The 16,696-nt window shown below is 43.7% G+C and overlaps 1 protein-coding gene across 1 annotated transcript in view; it reads right to left on the bottom strand.

Annotated features, from left to right (window-relative positions):
- Nucleotides 1-15,934: 15,934 nt before the first annotated feature.
- LOC134068027 (cytochrome P450 4V2) overlaps nucleotides 15,935-16,696 on the bottom strand; it is a 14,045-nt gene continuing 13,283 nt past the window's right edge. Inside the window, exon 11 of the mRNA XM_062523530.1 lies at nucleotides 15,935-16,696. This exon is cut by the window's right edge and continues 1,727 nt beyond it. The gene's annotated coding sequence lies outside the window, so the exon portion shown is untranslated.

Genomic DNA, 16,696 nt, shown 5'->3' with positions numbered 1-16,696 from the left:
TCATGCTGTCTCTCCTCCACAATTGCACTAATTGCACTAATCGACACTTTCTCCCTAACACAGCATATACAGGAGCCAACACACTCTCAAGGCCATACACTCGACCTCGTTATCACAAAGGGTCTCAATGTCTCCACAGCTGTTAAAGACCTGGCGTTATCTGATCATTTCTGCGTGTTCTTTGATGTGTCTATGTCCCCACACAGTCAGAACAGATCTATGTTGGTAAAAAGGAGAATCATAAATGATAAGACAAGTGTTCTTTTTGAGCAAGCACTCTCACAGACATCAAGTAATTTGTCAGACTCAGTAGAAGACTTATTGGATCACTTTAATGCAAAAATGGCAAACATTATGGATGGCATTGCTCCCTTAAAATCCAAGAAAGTTAAGGACAAACAGAAAGCACCATGGAAGCAAAATCCAGCGGTTAAACTCCTAAAAAGAGAGTGTAGGAAGACTGAAAGAAAATGGCGTAAATACAAACTTCAGATCCACTATGACATCCATAAAGACATGCTCCGCACATATAACTTTGAAATGTGCAAAGCAAGACAGTCTTTCTTTTCTAACATCATCAGTAGGAGTTCAAATAACACTCGTGTTTTATTTTCCACTGTCGAAAAGTTAACAAATCCTCCCTCACAATTAGTGCCCGAACTTCTCTCAACTAATAAATGCAATGAGTTTTCATGTTTTTTTAAAGGTAAAATTGACAAAATCAGACTCAATATATCTGCTAAATTACTCATTCAACACCCGGAACTTCCAGCTACAAATAGAGGGAAACTTAACTTGATGTCAGAGTTCAATTTGATAGACTACGAAACACTTGAAAAAACAGTACAGATTCTCAGCTCCTCCACGTGTGTCTTAGACACCCTGCCTAGAAATTTCTTCAAAACTGTTTTTCACCTTATAGCCTCAGATGTCCTTCACATTGTAAATACATCACTGCTGTCTGGCACTTTTCCTAAGTCACTAAAAACAGCTGTTGTAAAGCCACTGCTCAAGAAGAATAACCTGGATGCCTCCATTTTAAACAATTACAGGCCCATATCCAATCTACCTTTTATTGGCAAAATTATTGAAAAAGTAGTCTTTAATCAACTAACCACCTTCCTAACATCAAATGGGTATTTTGATTACTTTCAGTCTGGTTTTCGGGCAAATCACAGCACTGAAACAGCTCTCATTAAGGTTTTCAATGACATACGTCTCAACACAGATTCTGGTAAAACATCAGTCCTAGTGCTACTGGACCTTAGCGCAGCATTTGACACTGTTGATCACAATATTTTACTACACAGACTAGAACACTGGGTTGGATTTACAGGCATAGTTCTAAACTGGCTCAAATCATATCTACAAGAAAGGAGCTTCTTTGTTGCCATCGGCAACTGTACCTCAACACCAACATCCCTGACCTGTGGTGTTCCCCAGGGGTCGATCTTGGGGCCACTATTATTCAACCTCTATATGCTCCCACTTGGACAAATCATCCAAAATAATTTGATTTCATATCATAGCTATGCAGATGACACACAAATTTACTTAGCTCTGTCACCAAAAGACTATGGTCCCCTTGAATCTCTATGTCAGTGTATAGAACAAATCAACACTTGGATGGCTCAAAATTTTCTTCAGCTGAACAAAGAAAAAACTGAAGCAATTATATTTGGTAAAAAGGAGGAAAGGATTAAGGTTACCACTCTCCTTGAAACAAAAGGATTGAAAGCAAAGGATACTGTTAAAAATCTCGGTGTATTAATCGACAGTGATCTAAATTTCAACAGTCACATGAAAATGATAACTAAATCAGCTTTTTATCACCTCAAAAATATTGCCAAACTGAGAGGGCTAATGTCAAAACATGACTTAGAAAAACTCATTCATGCATTTATCTCTAGCAGGGTTGATTACTGCAATGGGCTTTTCACAGGCCTTCCTAAAAAGACTATCAAACAGCTTCAGATGATTCAAAATGCAGCAGCTAGGGTTCTCACAAAAACAAAAAGAACTGAGCACATTACTCCAATTCTTAAATCTCTGCACTGGCTTCCAGTATGTCACAGAGTTGACTTTAAAACACTACTAATTGTTTATAAATCAGTAAATGGAGCAGGACCTAAATACCTATCAGACATGTTTCAGCAGTACACACCTTCTCGTCCTCTGAGGTCTCAGGAGAAAGACCTCTTAGTAAAGCCTGCTGTTAGAACTAAACATGGCGAAGCAGCTTTTAGCTGCTATGCGGCTCAGCTTTGGAACCAACTTTCTGATGACATTAAAAAGGCCCCAACTGCAGCCTGTTTTAAATCTAGACTTAAGACCAAATTGTTCTCAGATGCTTTCTGCTAACTGTCTCTTAATTACTCCATCTGGTGTCTTTTATGTTAATTATTCCTTATTGATTTGATCTTGATTTATGCTTTGTTTTTATTTTCTATTATGATCTTTTTATTATTATTATTATTATTATTTTTATTACTATTACTCTTTGCCCATCTATGCTTTTATCTGCTATAATTACTGTTTGGTTTTTGTTTATGTAAAGCACATTGAATGACCTCTGTGTATGAAATGTGCTATATAAATAAACTTGACTTGACTTGACTTGACAATATCTCCACCACCCCCCACCCCGCACACAAACAGACACACCTCGTTCCTTTTGTTTTCCTCTGAATTTACGTCACACTCTACCATATATTATTGTCTCTTCCATCTTTTCTCTCTCTCTCTCTACCTCTGTTGTTCCCTCCCTCCCTCCTTCCCTCCCTCCCTCCTTCTGCCTCTCCTGCTCTCTGTTTATCTGCCTCCAGTTTGTACTCTTCAGAGGTGTGAAATCGGCTGCTGAAATCCTCGTAGCTGCGCTTAGAGACTAGAACGAATGGCCCAATCTATGCCTGGGCGCAGGGAAATATAAAGGGAACTTTCTCTTGGTCTCCAAAGAGAAGACTCTACAACTCTCAAGTTTACGATAGGGTGTCACTATGCCAGAGACAAATAGCGCAGGCCAAAAGCATTTCACAGTGTGCTTTTCATCTGAATGCCGTGAAAGCCCTCTCTCCAATGAGATGCATTTTTCTCTTCTTACAGTGTCATGTAAGGCGCCTGGAAAGGCCAAGTAAGTTCAATTAACCCAAAAAGAACACATGCATTTTCACGCAAATCAAAAAGGACAAACATTTTTAGAGAACATTTTTAAAAATACACTACAAGTACAAGGATTAAGACAACACCAAAAATAATAAAATCTAAAGTTTTTGTAGATGTCGAGTGTTTGGTTTCTTGTCCGGTTAGCAGGGCAGAAAGGTTTGGTTACTCTGACTATCTGACTGTGGTTTGCGGACGTTATTGGTGCCTGGTCAGTCAGCAGCAGTGCTGGTTAGTCATCAACTTGTCTCTGTTCAATGATGAACTCCACTGTCCAACATTATTCATTATGTGTAAAAAAAAAAATGCCAGACAATAAACCTGCATGTTGTTTTGTGATTTTTTGCATGTTTAATATCACAGTGGTGTGCTTTTTCTTTTTTTTAAAAGAGATTTTTTTGGGCTTTTATGCCTTTAATCAGACAGGACAGTGTAGGGTGACAGGAAATGAGTGGGAGAGAGAGTATGGGGTAGGATCCGGAAAGGACCACGGGGCGGGAATCGAACCCGGGTCGCCGGCGTGCGGTGCAGGTGCCCCAGCCAGTCGCGCCACGACTGGGGCCCACAGTGGTGTGCTTTGACATTTTCTCGTAGTGTACTGTATACTGTGAGAGCCAGTGATGTAGCTCCACGTCAGCCTCTATGAGCATAATCACAGCAGAGCAGGAGTCTACACAAACTTGTGACAACATGAATGAACTGACAGCTAAAGTTGTGTATCAATGGCACTGCAATAAACTAGCCTAGACTCACGTCATGTTGGTGATGGTGATAAACGTAGGCCAGGCAATCAATATCTGCGTATTTCAATCAATCAATATCTGTGTAATGATAATCAATGTATTTCAAAAGGTAACCAATGCCCACAGTATTTCTAAGTAGCCAGCCCAAATCCATGCTTCCTATCTCCTTTACACAAATTGTTTTTTTATGTGCACCAAAGGGAGGATCACTACAGGTCATCACCCCCACTACAATGAAAACCATCAGGTCCGGCCCTGTCCACTAATCATCATTGGATCCACATCAGATCACGTAGTCTGAGAGATGTGAGATGTGTCTGTGCTTTAAGTGTTCTTATTCCGCCAGACTTCTCCAGACTCCTAGAGGGGCAGCAGCTCCTGTGTGGCTGCCAAGAGGAAGAGGAGATGGGGGGGGGGGGGGGGCAGTGGGCCGCGAGCCTGTGGCAGTACGGTATAGAGATGTACTGTATATGGTGTCCTGCACGGGGCTATTTTTACTCCACAATGCTTGTGCTGACACTCGCTCGCTCCTGTAATGTCAGCTGGCACGGTGACAGTCTCAGATGGACCTGCACTGATGGATGCTCGTCACAACCATGATGGACACAGAGGTCAAATCCATTTGACCTTCACTCACTGAAAAACAAAAAATCCTTTCAAACCCCTATGTAACAGAAATGTTTGTTGTTCATCTCTGTTAGAGACAGCCCACTACACACACACACACACACACACACACACACACACACACACACACACACACACACACAGGCCTATAGGCTCTTCCTTTATGGCGCATCCCAAAGATTGATGCTATTTAAACCTCTGACCTTGGGATCAATATGTTATAGACTTGTACAGGGCCTCCCAAAGAGTCGTAATATTGTGTATTAAATTACAATTATCAGGTCAGCTATTGATTTTGTCAGGAGTTCTCCCCAGAGGCCTGTAACGTAATGTACTGGGGAGCTGCTGTGATATTGACAAGTGGCTGGTGCAAGGGTATTTTTTTCCAATGATTCTGCTGGGATTCACACACATTCCCCATCAAAGTGCCCACTCAGCACACTGGGAGCAGTAGCACCATGACACATCGGACAACAGGAATCGGCAAACATTCTCTTTCTCTCACCCCCCTCTTGTTTGATGAGCTATCACGGAAAATCATTTATCCGGGGTGGTGGTGCTTGAAGTGGTGAAAGAGTGTGGCACTCTCTCATCCACACGTTGCCATGCAGGACAGCACAGATATGGCACTATCTAATGGAAGCACAGATATGATCATGGCATTTGTGTGTTTCATGAAGAGCATACACATAGCTCCAACAGTAATGCCGCAGGCCTGCTGTTGAGATGTTAAAGTTAGCTTGAGGATGAAAGGGACGGGAGTCATGATTTTGATTTTGGAGCCTTTGAGTCTTTCCTTCATAGTTGTCCAACAAGCCTATGCAACAAAGGAAAAAGTGAAGGCTGAAAAGAAAATTGTAAAAAGCGTTATTATAACAGCAGTAATGCATTTAGTCAGGGTGTACACAGTGCTACAATGCACAGATGGGGATTTGGCTGTCCTGACTCTTCTTGTGCTTAACAGGGATAAACAGACTAGGACTAGCAACAGCAGGCCATTTAGATCTGATATCAAATATCTTCTCAATTAAAATACAAATTCAGGATATTTAGCATTGGAATATAAAATTGAATATGTGGGAAAGGGTTTTGGAATGCCCATGAGACATTGGTCAAGGAGTAGGGGGTAAAGATGTCCTTTCCTCTGCTGGTTAGTGCCCGATAGGGGAACAACAAGATAAAGAAAGAAATGGATGAGAAGATAGCACTGAAAATGAACTGATCATAGTGCAAATGATACAGTAACAATCATCAGCATAAATACTTTTTTTTATCTGAAGCACAGTGGAGGCTATATACAGTATATTTAGGTTTACGGAATACACAGCAAAGAACTCTAACTATGAAATGCATTCAGTAATATGTGAGCCAGACAGTGATGGATGATGAATAGATGATGAACAGAAGCAGAAGGAGTGTGAATTGACTCGGGTGAATTGACTCGGGTCAGACATGACGTCAGACGTGGCCAAATCTTCCTCACACTGGTCATTCAGGCTAAGGGCCGGATCAGGCCACTGGGGATGGCTTTGGACATCACAAGAGATCTGCCGATAAAATTCTTGTGCAGTTTGGTTGGGAAGTAATGCTCCCATCACATCCATTGACAAAGGATATGTGTGACGCCACTCTGCTCCCCCTACGGGCCGTTTGCTTCTCGTGGTGGCCACACGGGCAGAATGGCTTGCAGCGGGGATCCTAATTGAGGGAGATTGGCCTCACATGGCGCCGGTGTAGCCATATAAGCCATCATCATCCCCTACATCAGTCTCTCTCTCTACCACCACACATGCACACACCTTTTGGACGCACGCACTGCATGACACTTCTACTTACTTACACATGACCTACACGCATTCATACACTATAGTTTTCATCTCCCTAGACACTTCCTTTAAAATAATACCTTAATAAATATAATTTGATTGGGAATCTGTTGTTTTGCCTCTTTTTGTGTTGCGCCTTGAGCCGGACGTAACAATATGGATATGCTCTTACCTGCTATAGTGCTGTTGCTGAATGATAATGCGAACAGTAGCTCAGACTGCTAGACAATGCTGCACTTACGCCCTCTATTGTCATTGCCTGGCGTAAAAAATGGAATTAGGTTTGCACACTTGAAATCCTTCTTTTCAGTTTTATTTTCTTTTCTTTAGCGCAGAATAAAGACGTTTCGACCGTGTGGTCTTCTTCTGATTCACCTTCATCTTGCCTGGCGAACCTACTAAATAGTCTTACTTTTGTGATCACAAAAGAAGAGAAGAACAATAACACTATACGTTTACGTAGCTCTTTGTATAGATAGCCAAAGCAACTTATAATGAAGAAGGCATCCTCACTTAAACCACCACCAATGTGTATTCTCCTGGGGGATGCATGGCAGCTACAGTATTTTGTGTAAAAACGCTCATTATACACTAGATTGAGATTGGGATTGAGGAAATCAGATAGTTATGCTGTCAGATGATTAGGAGCCACATGGAATGTACCAGGTTGGGAATTTAGCCTGGACACAAGGGAACCCCCTACTCTTTGCGAAGGAGTGTAGTGGGGTCTTCAATGACTTCAGTGAGTCAGGACCTTGGTTTAGTGTTTCATCTGAAGGAAAGTGACACATGGGTATATGGGGACATGACATGGGGATTTAATAAATTGTTAGTTGTGTGTTTGTATATATATATAAGACACACTATATATACTTATAATATAATATATGGTATACAGTATACAATATAATCAACAGAGCCTGACCCCTACCAGATTTCTACCAGTCTTCAATCCCGTGAGTATGACACCTTCTGACACATAGTGACAGTCTAAGTAATTTAATAGATTCACCCTGAAAATTAGACATTTTATGTCACAGATGGTGATTTTTGGACGCATGTCTTCAGTCTGTGCATTCCTGATAGGCTTTAGATGGGCTCAAGAGATCGCCCCCATTGTAATCTACAGTGTACGAACAGGCAGTGCCTTTTCAACATTAATATCAATCGAGGTGCTATGTTAACTCAGTAATGAGGTGTGACGAACTCTAATAAGGCTCTGCCCTTCATTTGACATCAAGTGAGCTGAGCAGGAGTGTGAGAGAGAGGAATGCATTTCCGTGTCCTATTATTGGACGTTTGGCTGACACACGTTTCTCACCTGCAATGAGTCAGGATTTTTCTTTGACATCTCAGATTGAACAGGTGGAGACAAGCACAAGCACAGACAAGGATAGCAAACCAAATGCACCGGGAGGACCGTTTCTGCACCTCTTTTCAATTCACGGTCAGTAAGGGGGTGTTGACCGGCAAACCCCCCCCCCGAGGCCCTGCGAGGAGTCGGCGTGACAACCCCCCCCAGCTAATCCTAGTGGGAGAAGGGCACAGGAGCCCTTAAATATTTAAAACCAATTACTATATTTGCAATTATCTGCCCACTTGAGGTAATAGAGAGAAACGAAGCCCGTGGAGAGAGGACCTCAGTGAAATCTTCATTTGCTTGGTTGCTGCCTATGTGTGATGGACTATGATGTGTGTGTGTGGGGGGGGGTTATGGTGCATGCTTTCATCTCATCAGAGGAGCAAATGGGGTTTATGCATGACAAGATTAAGCATGGCTCTCTGATGCATCCCCTCCACTAAACACCATCAGGAGTGATGATAACAGACCCAGCCGCTATGGAGGCTTCTGTCACTACAGCAGCTATGCGAGTGAGTGAGCTGCCATTGCAGATCTGAGATGACAAGCAGCTAGTCAGCAGTTCTGTCTCCCCAGGAGAGTGCTGAGGCGTCTAGGAAGCAGTCACTCGGTGACCCACCTATTCACCTTGTCCCACTTCCGTTGAACATCTTAGTTTTCATTTCTCTCTAAGCATTGGTCTTGGTTTTGTTCTTATGTGTGTGAGTTTGTTTGTTTGTGTGTGGGCGTGTATGTGTGTTTGTGAATGTGTGAGTAAGTATTCCTACAAAGCTGTCATAGGCCATATATTACTAGCCTATTTGACAGGCAGAGTGTGGGAAAGTGACAGAGAGAAAGAGAGAAAAAACGGATTGAATGATGTGAGTTATGCCCACCCACACACTCCTTAATTCATCCGCTTTTTCATCAGCGTTTGAGGGTGAGAAATGATGAGTGACACTTATGCCACTCACACCCTCACTCCTAAACATACGCACATGCACACACACACACACACACACACACACACACACACACACCCTCCTCCTGAGCTAGACTCCTTCATCTTTGATGCAGGCTGTCACGACAGCCATCATGAGCAGAGGAAATCTCCTGACCCTCTTGACCTGTCTCCACCATTTTGTTCCTGGACTTGACAGCATCCAGCCCTGCCATCACAGACTCTTAATGAAAAATATATTACACTGACAAAACCATCAGGCATGCAGCATACACTGGAAGAGGCTTAGGGAGACATATTCAACCCCCACAAATGGGTAATCCGTTCAGATATTTTTTATGAAAAGAATGGCGACTGGCATTGTTTGATTACAGTGGGCGTTTTTTTTTTTTTTCTTCTTCTTTTTCTTCTTCTCCAGGTTCCCTCCAATTGTGTGCGCTGCCATGCTATAGCAGGGGGAGCTCCAGCGCTGGGGCCTGGGTCCCAAAATAAAGAGTGGGAGCAGGACCTGTGCCCCGGGAGCTCTCCAAGGCCTGTCACTCTCATGCCTCCATAACAAGCACAGGAGCAGAGGGGAATGAGAGTCTGAACGGCCTCATCAATCTCCCAAGCCTGAAGACGGGTGTCACACTTGAACTTCCCTCCCCTTCCGTAAAAACAGGCAGCGACTTGACAGTATTCTTTTTTTTTTTTTTTTCAAATGAGAAAGTGAGGGTTGGGAAAGAATCACTAGAATCCTCGAAAGTCTCTGAGGACATCCGTTTAAATCCTTCCCCCCCCTCTCCCTCTTCCCTCTCCCTCTTCCCCCTCCCTCCACATCCTCCGCCTCTCTCACCCCTCACCTGAGGTTCACAGCTCCCTGTCTGCCCTAATCCGCCAACTCACTTTTGGGAGGATGGGGTGAGCAGAACAAGAGACGGGAAGGAGCGAAGGAGCGGCAGGGATGATTCATCTCCCCCGTGCAGCCCCTGCTATTTGGAAGGGACTCTTTTGATGCGAGCGGATCTCTTTGATGAGGTGAGGTTCTTAACCCCAGGTGTTCCCTCCAGTGATCCCTGCCATGCTTTAAGCCCAGGGCCTCCAAAAAAAGCTTCATCAGACTCAGGAACAACATGCTCCTACTGCCACAATGGCATGACAAAGACAAAGAAAGAGAGAGAGAGGGAGAGAGAGGGAGAATGATAGAGGACTGCCTAAAGAGAGAGATTTGAACAGTGTTGGGGAGAGAGGTAAAGGAGCCAAGCCTGAATTGGAACATGCTGAAATGGCCTAATGTATGTTACGTGACATGGACATTTGCTAAATGTTCGGACAACTCGGAGTTGAAGTTGTGTCTCTCGCAATGACCTTCCTGACAAAGTACCAGCATCAACAACAGCCTCTTGTTTTGGCACAGACACTTTGAACAATCACACGACTGCCAGTTGTATGAGAATCTTGAATTCCAGTTCTCGCTCTCTCTTTCACCACCTTCACTCAGCTTGCCATTACTAAATGTCATCTCCCTCTCTCTCTGATACCACAGAAATTGATAGCATATTGTGCCATTTTGGAAAAGTCCTTGATGGAGTTGAAATTCCTAAATGTGTTTGGGGGGTTATGCTCAGCCTCAGGGGAATGGTGCCCCACAGAGAGATGCAGAGGAAAGGAAAAGAGAGAAAGGAAGGGAGGGAGAGAGAGGAGGGGGGGGGGGGGTATGGGAATTGCTAGTGGCCAGCTCCTCGCTGCACCATAGCGGTATAAATTGAGGGCACGGCCCACACTTCCCACAATTCAGTTGTAAGATTAACTTTCCGCCGACTTCAAAAGACAGGCTGTCACGCCCAGGCCCTGCCGCCTTAAGCCAGTGAGGTGTCAGAGTGGTGTGAGCGCTAAGCCATGGTGAGCTCCCCATTTTAAGCATGTTAGCAGCTGCTAGGGCCTGCACCTCTTCCCTTTCCGCCGACAGAAGGCACAAGGTCAGAACTGGGGGGGGGGGGGGTGTTGAAGTCTGAAAAAGACAGAGTTTGTTAGAGAGAGGAAAGGAAGTAGCATTTTTTTAAGATCGGGTAGTAGTTCTAGCACAGTAAGAAGAGTTAGATTTGAGAAGCCTCAAGGAGAGAGAGAGAGAGAGGGAGAGATGGAGAGGGGTAGCCATGGTGGTTCTAGTTTCCTCATTAGGGGGCAGTGGGCAGCCCAGCATGTCAGGACGAGCCTGGTCTGTCCACTCATTAGCCCACCACAGGGTGACAATATTAGCATACTGATGTGATAAGTGTGTGGACTGCGTGGTCCATGTCAAAAAGGCCTTATGCTGCTGTTCTGCATGCACAATGTGATTTATTTGTGGTCCCCACGCTCATGCACTTTTCCTCATCTCAATCATTCATTTCCACTGTTGTTTTCTGTGATCCCTTGTGTTCTTTCTTGTCTTATTTCTCAATCTCCTTTTCCTGTTTCCCTCTGTTCCTCCACCCCACCCCCACTCCTCCCCTCCCCAGTCCTCGCCTTTGATAAAAATAGCCTGCTACTCCAAACCCGTCAGTGTTCTGTAACAAGGGCACCCAGAGCCAAAACAACTACCCATGGCAAACACATACACACCAAAAAAAGGAAATAAAAATAATAAAAAAAACATCCCACGCCTAAACACTTGTGTCTGTTCCTCGTGTTCTGTCTGTTCACATCAGTGCCAGTCAGAGCACGCTACCCTCGGAGCAAAAACTCTTGACCGCGGCAGTAGCCAAACAGATGTGCGGCAGGCAGCCTGCGCCAACTCATCGATTCGCCTCCGCCTTCGCTTGTCACCTCTCATTGCTTAGCCCCACATATTAGCCTGATGCTAAAGACTGGCTCTTGGAGAGCAGGGGAGAATTGGCAGACAGCTGCTGCTGGGGTGGGGTGGGGTGGCGCTGGGTTGGGTTGGGTGGGGTGGGGGGGGTGTGTGGAGAGAAAATGGCTTCCTTGCACGTGCCGCTGGAGTCTGCGAGAGCTCATTCACACCCTGTGGTGTTTCATTGAAAAGTCTGCTGCTACTCACGCGGCAAAGTTCAGGCGAGGAGGGCCGCTCAACACAGCACACTGCTGCCCCACAGTGGCCACTCTGGGTCATTGTACAGCGCCGTCGGTGCGCAGGTCTGTCTCACACGCAGCGATTTGGAGGGAAGCAGGAATGTCAAGTGTGGTGGTGTTTTTGTCATTCTTTTTGTCATCACCTTTCCTGTCATTTCCCTCTCAACCATGTTTTTTTTTATTTCTTTTTTTTTTCAAAACAGAACACTTTCAAAGCCAAGTTTCTAACAGAGCACAGAGGACAAATGCAATCATTCCAAGCAGGAGGCAAAGCTAGAGAGGCAGCATGAGGGGGGTGAGAGACTAGGAGAGAGAGAGAGAGAGAGAGAGAGACTAGGAGGGAGGAGTCAGACCCAGACAGAAATATTTCTGCTGCTGGCTCAAAGTGGGTGTCAATTTGGATCACTCTGCCCTGGAGGTAATTTCATCCGCCTTCCATTAGGACCCGCATTTAGGCTTCAAATTCAGATCAAAACACGCCTTGAGAGGTTCTTATTTTTAGGCATCTTTAAGTGTTTCATTGTCTGTCTTATACCCTCCTCTGCTTTGTCATCATGTGTGTGAAGGAAGGGGAGAGGGGAGAGGGGAGAGAGGAGAGGAGTCAGCTGGCCCGAGCGTGCCTTGTATAAGGCCTGCTAATTTGACAGCAACAACGGCAACAATGGAGCTCCCCGGCGATTAATATTCCAAAGGCTCAGGTCCAGGGGGATTATAAGGGAGGAAATAAGGAGTGCATAGGGAGATGTTTTAATTAAATCTGCCCAGCGAGGTTGCGTTTCGCGTTTCTGTTGCAAATGCAAAGTAAACACACATTGTGTTGTTTCAATGGCTTGTGCAAATCTCTACAGAAAACCAGAAAGGGAGAGCATGAAGAAGAAATGGATGGATGAAGAATGAGAGAGAGAGAGAGGGAGAGAGAGAGAGAAAGAGAGAGAGAGAGATGTGTGTGTGTGTGTGTGTGTGTGTGTGTGTGTGTAAGAGAGAGAGATGTGGGAGAGAGAGAGATGTGGGAGAGAGAGAGAGGACTGGCTGGCAGAGAACTTGAGAGAGAGAGATGTGAGAGAGAAGAAGAGAAAGAGAGAGAGGAAGAGAAAGTGAGAGAGGGCAAGTAAGTCCCTGAAAAGGACCTGGCTTAGAGGCAAACTCACTCCAAATATAGCCTTTAAAATGTGATGCACGCTGCTGATCCCCCCCCCCCCAGCGCTTCTGCAGGAGTGAGTGGGCACACAGACTCGACATCACACGAGACATCACACCAGCAAATGAATGCAAGTCCACTAACACTATTTGTTTGTTTATTATTTATTTCATTTTCAATATTTTTGCAAAATAACCAATTGAAAAACTAGAAACTATTTTTAGTATGCCCACATACAGTATAAAACACCATATACTGCATGCACTGGAGAGTATATTTGCTTCACTGTGACAAGATAATATTATCCATGTTATTCTTATGATTAAAGCTTTATCTTGCCAATCAAAATTAGTATAACAGTATCACACCGGCCCTTGCAGTTAAAACAGTAGTACAGTAATAATTATCACTTTACAATTGATGTTACTGTAATATCGACAAAAGACATTTCAGTGTTTAAAGTGTCCTCTAAATTTAGGGAAAAAATCTCACGTAATTGTAATAAATCAAAGTCCTACTAAAGCATAAAAAGAATCTTAGAAGGATAGTTACAGTAATGGTCCATTACTGCATGTGCATCTAAATCACCAATGTATTATACTGTATATACCATCATCATGGTGCTTAAATTAAAACTGTGCAAAGGGTTTCTGCAGCCTAATTGCTGCCATCCTTAAATCATTGCCTAACATGACACCCACTCTACTGCCTATAAATGTTTAAAGGACTGCCATATAGCTGAGGCAATGCTTATTTGGTTATTAGGCCGACTACACATATTGAGATCTACGTGTACTTCCGTTCAGACACACACACACACACACACTGACAAACTCACAAACACTAATATACAATGACCAACCACTTGACATTCTTAGGCCTTATTCTGGTACAGGTTCTGCTGTTTTCTCCAGATCACCTGATGTACTGTAGAAGACAGCTTGCTGATGGCTGTCTGGTATGAGTGACAGTTTCACTCTCAGACATCTGACCTGCACCATGCACACTTACAGTTCCCACTCCTGACTGCTCCACCAAACATCACACACTTTCACTTCCCTTTTCTCTCTCATCCACACTTTGTAGCCTGTCCTTGTGTGTCCTGCATTCAGCATCATAGAAATTCAAGCGTGCTATATCCTCCTGAGACCCGGGAAAATAAAAGTTTTAATTTTGAGATTTTTTTTAGATGATTTAAGTATTTTGGTCTAAAGAAACATGCTGCAGCAAAAAAAATTCCAAAAATGTTCTTAGTTGCTGTGTTATCAGCTGTCCTTTGCAGAGGACATCAGGACTATCCGAATGTCCTAACCCTATGGGAATTATGAATGTGTAGTAATAGTATTGCATTAAAGTCAATGGAGTGTTAGGGCATGTGAGATATTACAGGCAAATAGGTGGCCAAGAAAGGCTTTGCTCCCCCTCAAGTGTTTTTAACATAGCTTTCAGAGATGGCTACTATAATGAAGTGTTGCCATAATGGCTGAATAAGCATTCAGACAGCCATAATAATGAGCCTGGCTCATCAGTGTTGCAGCCAGTCTGCATACATGGCACACTGTAGAGCTAGGTTTTAGGTTTGGAGGGGTTACTACACTCTCCCTTTAATGAACATGTGTTGAAGAAGTGCAATGGCTTGCTGTGAGGGCATCAGAGAGTATACACCATGATAGGGACTCTCATTATTTGACCTCTGACCCCTGTGCCAAAGACCCAAGAGATGAATGAAACGTTAGTGTTCAGGGCATCCTAGGATGGCAGAGGTACACTAAAGGGATGCTTGATGGATAAATTGTAAATGTGAAAGCACTTTTACAGGTAAATGGAGTAATCAGTTGCCCAAAATACACCTTTTTACAAATTGGGCAATGTACATTGAGGCAAATTCACCTACGATGTACTTATTTCTTAATAAACCTTAAAGCTCTAGCTTACACACTGCTTCTGGGGCTGCATTGTACCTTAAGGGATCCTCTTTAATCCTGTATCTCCTTTTTTTTATTAGAAATAAGTAGAAAAGACCTTGTTGTCTCACTCAACCCTCTGCCTTATAAAACTTTAAAATTGGTTAAAAAGCAGGGGGTACTAAGTCCCGATGTCCACTACAGGGGACATTGAACAAAAGTTATGTTTTGAAGGTGTTAAAATTGCTGGATCTTTCTGAAATTTCTCTGAATTCAAGTTGAGACTGTCATTTTTATGACACAAATTGACTGTGTGCAATAAAACACATAATAATGACCAAAAATGGTCAGTGAAATGAAGTGCTGCCATAAAATGAAAAAAACTCAATAGCCGCCATTTTGAAAATGAAATTTGTGAAATCTGTTAACCCAACCCACATAATTGTGGTATCACCAGAAAGCCCAGGATGTCCTCTTGAGAGTACAAAAAGATTGAAATAGTTGGCATGAATGGTATTTCATGTATAAGACTAAGACTGATGTCCCCTACAGAGGACAAAAATGAATGGCCGGGTCTCAGGAGGATATCATAAATATCTAGATGACTTATAAAATGTATAGTTGTTATCTACAGTATACTGATGCTATTGCACCAACTTTATAATTATTTATGTCTAATTGTACATTCTAATGTTACAATAAGAGTGAAGACCTTCAGCAGTTGCAGCTGTTTTGAAGATTCTCACAGAGTAAAGTGGGGTGATAGAGAGATCACATTATAAGGATGCAGTTGCACGTCTGTGTGTGTGTGTGAGGGGATATGATCATGTCTGTGTGTCTGTGTGTGTGTGTGTGTGAGGGGATATGATCACGTCTGTGTGTGTGTGAGGGGATATGATCATGTCTACATGTCTGTGTGTGTGTGAGGGGGTATGATCATGGCTGTGTGTCTGTGTGCGTGTGACAGGATATGATCATGTCTGTGTGTGTGTGTGTGAGGGGATATGATCATGTCTGTGTGTGTGTGTGTGTGTGTGTGTGAGGGGATATGAGCGCGTCTGCATGTCTGTGTGTGTGTGTCTCTACAGTATGAATGTGCATCAGGGTGAGTGTATTGGAGTATGTGTGTTATTAGTGTATTCTGTGTATTTGTCTCTAGATGTCTGGGTCTCTGGGGTTTAGTTTGTGTGTGTGTGTGTGTGTGTGTGCGTGTGTGTGTGCATGAGTGTGTGCGCGCGTATATATGTGTGTGTGTGTGTGTGTGTGTGCGTGCGTATATGAGTGTGTGTGTGTGTGTGTGTGTGTGTGTGTGTGTGTGTGTGTGTGTGTGTGTGTGTGTGTGTGTGTGTGTGTGTGTGTGTGTGTGTGTGTAAGCTGCAAATCAAACACAACAGGGGTGAAGTCGTTGCGCTCGCTTGAGTTATGCCTGCAGGGCAGAGAGAAAGAGAGGATAAGAGAGCGAGCGCTAGCCTACTAGAGGGAGGGGGGGGGGGGCACCACCGAGCTGATAGGCAGCCTATCAAAGCACTGCTGCTTCAAAGGCTCCACACTGAACCGCCCGGCCCCAGAGTGCAGGGCATTTAGGCTAACTCATGCTAACTCTTTTGGGAAGAAGGGCTTTCAAGTGAAGGGGGAAAGCCCACTGCATTTCCCTGGGATCATGTTTTGTTATTGTGATGCGCAGATAGATGGGTCTGAATTCACAAGATCTCCAGATGCCAAAGTACACTCATGTAGATGTAGCACATGTTCAGGTACTTAGAAAGTCAAACTCAGTGCTTGAAATGGGCCGGTACTCACCAGTACGCAATACCGGCACTTACAAGGATACAAGGACACAAGGACACAAGGAGTTTTATTGTCACATGCATATTACTGTATTACTGAAGTAAAGCATGCAGTGAAATGTTTCTATAGTAGATTTTTACTCTTAAGCGTACCTACACTT

The sequence above is a fragment of the Sardina pilchardus genome, chromosome 2 (genome assembly GCF_963854185.1).
Source record: "Sardina pilchardus chromosome 2, fSarPil1.1, whole genome shotgun sequence".
Lineage (NCBI taxonomy): Eukaryota > Metazoa > Chordata > Actinopteri > Clupeiformes > Clupeidae > Sardina > Sardina pilchardus.
The sequence above is the reverse complement of the archived record's forward strand: the minus strand, read 5'-3'. Positions and strand labels throughout refer to the sequence as shown.